The 5,145-nt window shown below is 44.3% G+C and overlaps 1 pseudogene; it reads right to left on the bottom strand.

The window, feature by feature from the left end:
• Positions 1-5,145, bottom strand: part of LOC124033484 — a 20,438-nt pseudogene that overhangs the window by 14,399 nt on the left and 894 nt on the right.

Below are 5,145 nucleotides of genomic sequence, written 5' to 3'. Positions count from 1 at the left end.
AAAAAGCGCATCCCATTACAATGATAAGGAGCAGAGCAGACAAGAGGCATTCTGGGTAATACAAGCACTATTAATTTGGGGAAATAGTCTGTGCCTTCCAACCCTGCATAAGTCACAATATAGTGGTTTAATGTCAGTTCGTTAGAGTTATTTCAGGTGTGTTAAGAATACAAAATTGGAGCTACTATGGATAAATCCAAACATGAACAGGTTCAATAAAGATTTCTGAAAAATACGCAAAGAAATGATGTTTCAGGAGGAATGCTATGCATTTTTCCACTATACAATGGTTTAATTTGTTTCTATCATTTAATTAGAACATTTCAAGGAGCAATGAATATTGATTAAAAAACTGCAGAGAAGCGGCCAGGTTTTCTTTGCTCTCAAAAGGTTGAAGTCAATCATGGGTGAATGACAGCCACCTCCCTCCATATTATCTCCCCCACCCATCCTCCTCTCCCATATCTCCCCTCATAGACCCTCTTTTCCCTTACAGATGCATTTCAATTACAGTACCCCAACACACCCCACCCCTCTCCCTACAGTCCCTCCCCACCCCTCTCCCTACAGTCCCTCCCCCACCCCTCTCCCTACTCCCCACAGTCTTTCCCCACCCCTCTCCCTACAGTCCCTCCCCACCCCTCTCCCTACAGTCCCCCTCTCCCTACAGTCCCTCCCCACCCCCTCTCCCTACTCCCCCAGTCTTTCCCCACCCCTCTCCCTACAGTCCCTCCCCACCCCTCTCCCTACAGTCCCTCCCCCACCCCTCTCCCTACAGTCCCCCCCCTCTCCCTACTCCCCACAGTCTTTCCCCACCCCTCTCCCTACAGTCCCTCCCCACCCCTCTCCCCACAGTCTTTCCCCACCCCTCTCCCTACAGTCTTTCCCCACACCTCTCCCTACAGTCTTTCCCCACACCTCTCCCTACAGTCTTTCCCCACCCTCTCCCTACAGTCCCTCCCCACCCCTCTCCCTACAGTCCCCCCCTCTCCCTACAGTCCCCCCCCTCTCCCTACTCCCCACAGTCTTTCCCCACCCCTCTTCGTGCCTCTATTAATCCTCTACCTCCATTTCAGGTTCTCCTTACTACAATGGACCACCCTTCTTCTCTCCTATCACCCCATAATGGTCATCCTGGCTTTGGCTCTTTACTTAAATGTGTGTATGATAACATCAAACGAGGCTATACAAAATGAAAAGGAACAATCTAATTCAAATAGCTCTTTTGACCTTTACTATCTAACACAATATTCATATTCTTCAAAAATAATCAGTCAAATCTTATCAACATATATTTAACCTTAAGTCACCAGGAGTAATGTATAAATTATGGATTCACCTAGTCTCATGAAACATAAAAGAAACTGTTAACGACATTTGTGTGTATCTTTGGTCTGGCCTGTGCTTCTAAAAAGGAACACACTCTCTGTCAGTCTGCAACTGGCAGTGTGTTCAGCAAATAGTGACAATGAGGACATGTCTGTGAACAAAGCATGGCACACAGCTACAAACAGGTCCAATCTAGTCCTACACAAGGCGGAGTCCTCCTCAAGCAACAGCGGGTTTGCATAGGGCCCCGGGGTTAAGTGGAACAGTAAACATTCTCTAGTCCATCACTGTGCGATTAGTCTCATCAGAAATTCACTGGAAAATATTCACATACTTTCTGTTTTATTCTCCCTTCTCTCTCTCTCTCTCTCCTCCAAACAGAGAGTGGCAAATGAATGCAACCAGCATGGAGAATAACACAAATACAAAACACAGCAGCGATTTACATTACAAAGTGGACTGTTTCTAGACAACCGCTTCATTAGACGACGAGAGGCAAGAGCAGAGAGTATCCCAAGGTCACTTTTCATTTGGACCGCCTAATTGGCAAACATCGTTCAAAATGGCTATCATCTAGCCAGACTCAGAATTAATGAAGCACAATTATTTTCATTACCCCTATCTTAGACAGACAGAAAATGAGACATAGAATGAGAGAGGGAGGGGAGGAGAGAGGAAGAGAGGGAGCGAGAGAGGAGAGAGAGAGGGAGGGGTAATGGAAGGATGGGGCTGCAGGAGAGAGAGAGAGAGAGAGAGAGAGAGAGAGAGAGAGAGAGAGAGAGAGAGAGAGAGAGAGAGAGAGAGAGAGAGAGAACATGGTGGATAGAATTGAAGGCTGAGAGAGTGTGTGCATCTTTATGCATGGTCGACATGAAATAAAAGTCTCCTATTTCAGAATTCATTAGGCTCGTCTGCTACACATGTGAAAACAAATAGAGTACCATTCCATCTATATCCACCAGTAGACATTTTTAAAAAGGTACTGGTTTTAATGTGCATTATATTACCTATGGTTCTCTCCTGAGTCTTTGTAGAGGCTCGGTGCATTATTATCTCTATAAAAATATAAATACTGCTGCCTTCCATACTAAAGTGTTCGCCAGTTGCTTTTTAGCTTGGCCAGGAAGATGGCTAGGCAGCTAGGTAGAGCACCGTTCTCCTGAATGACTGTCCAGCGAGCATTTCTGTTCCACAGGCGAGAACAAACGTCAACATTTGCACAGTCATTAACAAGAAATCAAATGGAGAGAAAATAAAATCATATTTCCATTTGATGCTGAATTAAAACAAAATGAGCTGGGTTATTACGCTGGGGTAATGGAGCAGAGGTAGACAGAGTCCATGTAAATACTGATATTACATTTGTGTGAGTCTATATCTAACTTCAGAATGTATATTAATGCTTTAGGCTTTACGTTTTTGTATCGCTCTGGGTGGAGATAGTGCCTAGATAGTGGTATATGTATGGGAAACGTTAGGGGTGATTGTACAGACACACAGTCCCTATTGTCTCTTTGTGAAATTGGTGCATTCATTATTCACGTGAGATTTGAGGTTGGCACGCTAGATTAAAGACATGGTGAATAATAATATTTCCATTGCATGAACTTGCATTTCATTAAAGGGGGAAAAAGTATCAATTCAATTTAAATGAATCTGTGTCACAATAACTTGAATATATTATTAATAAAAGCCTTTGTTTTGAACAGCTCTACGGTGATCAGACACTGGGAGAATATCAATATGCTCCTGAGAATAAATGGACTGGGAGGTAAGAGAGCAGCTCATCTAGCAGACAACAGACTTATCTGTCTCTCTCTCCCCCTCACTATCTCAACTGACTACGATAAAATGAGACCGAAAAAAAAGGGCTCATTGACCATGGGCACATTAGACAACGCCACATTAGAATATGGCTAAAGCATCTGAACCTAACCCCTATAATATTTGACTGGCAGTGAGTCAATGGGATGCCTTGGAGTCATTTCACAATTAACAGTTTCCTTTGTATTTTGATAAAGCTTCAAATGTCATCAATTTGGAAGAGAGAAGACTGAGAGACATGCTCCATTACAAACAGCCAGCCAGGCAGTCATCTCTGAGCTACAGAGAAGAGACACAGCTAAGAGATCCGTTGGTCCTTGACCTGATGGGGCCCAGCCAGCCTGCCTACATTGCCTTTTGTGCACAGGCATAGGCTACATGTGCTAAGCTCACACACACAGAGAAACAAAAAGGCTGTGCGTATTCCCATGGCCTCTTCATCACTTCCCACAGAGAAAGTAAATGACTAAACAGACACAATGGTAAATATAAATGTGGTAAAGGATGCATACAGTACAGGATGGGCTGGGTATTAAAGGCTAGGTGGCAGAGCCATGACATCCTGTGTTGTGCTTTCCTCTCAACGTATTCAGTGTGTTTAAAAAGGCCCTTGAAAAAAAGACGTCATGAAGTCCCCATGCAATCCAGTGGCCATGGATTAGGAGGATAACAGTAATCAATGTACATATCTCAGAGGCAGGTGCCTACCTGTAACTTCACAAACAGAAAGACCACAATGCAACAGAAGAAAGGGCAGGAAAACCCAGCGAGAGGATTACGGACTGAACTACCTTGAACATCTCAGAACCATTTACGGCTGTTTAGCTTATAAAACACCATTTACGGCTGTTTAGCTTATAAAACACCATATTTGTATTTGTACAATAGCTGATGTGAGGTGAGCCTTCTGGTAATACATGGTTGCAGTACATCACCCAAGTGGGTGGAAGAGATGATTTCCACCCTACTATGTAAAGCTCTTTGACTACCTACTGTAGGTGGAAAGGCGCTATATAAATGCAATCAATTATTATCATTATTATTACAACAACAGTTGTGTTCACCCTATTTTACAGAGATGGACGTGTGCAGGAGGCTTGGCATTGATATTTTAGGATGGTTTCGTTTAGCTTGAGGGGATGTGCATTCCCTGATATAATTGAGCTGACTATTGGTATGTAACAGCATTGCAGGGGCCATGGTTAAATATTTCTAAAGAATACAGTACCTAAGGATGAATGTATACACATACTGTATCCTCAGTCCACACAGGCGCACACACGAACACACCTAACACACACAAACACACACACGTACCGTGGCGATGAGCTTTTCCACGCAGTCGGGCGCCACGCTGTGGAGGTGTGTGAGGTGGAACTGCAGATGGATCTTGTTGTTCAGCATGTCCTGGCAGAGCGGGCAGCGGAACATGGGCTGGACAGAGTGCTGCGTCATCACGTGCATTCTCAGGCGGTTCAGGTCTGTGTTGCTGAACTTGCAGTAGGGACATTGGTACATCTGGAGGAGAGGAGGAAAAGGAGAGAGGAGGAGAGGGGGGAGAGAGGAGGAGAGGGGGAGAGAGGAGCACAGGGAGGTTAATGAGGTGAGATGGAGAGCTGTAGGTCTGCTTTGTGAGAGAGAGGAGCTGGAATGGGAGGATGATTGGGGATTGTTGCCCCTGTGTCTCTACCAGGCAGGTCCCTCTGATCATGGACCACTAGGCAATACGCAGAGCAGCAGTCCTGGCACACACTTCAAAGCTCTCTCATCTGTCAAATACTATATTGATTTTCCACCTTTTGCACAATTAGCAATGCAACTGCAGCAGGAAAGCAAAACTCATTTTAAGGAGATTTCAAAAAATCATGCATAATGCAAAAAGGCCCGTCTTTATTCAAATGTCTTTAAGAAAAATGCTTAGAAGTAGCTACGTCTTTACATTCCTTTTCTCAATTAATGTGTAAGTTTTACTGCTTATAATGAGGGCATGGT

Source organism: Oncorhynchus gorbuscha, linkage group LG04 (assembly GCF_021184085.1).
Source record: "Oncorhynchus gorbuscha isolate QuinsamMale2020 ecotype Even-year linkage group LG04, OgorEven_v1.0, whole genome shotgun sequence".
Lineage (NCBI taxonomy): Eukaryota > Metazoa > Chordata > Actinopteri > Salmoniformes > Salmonidae > Oncorhynchus > Oncorhynchus gorbuscha.
Note: the sequence above shows the minus strand (reverse complement) of the source record. Positions and strands in the feature narration are given on the sequence as shown.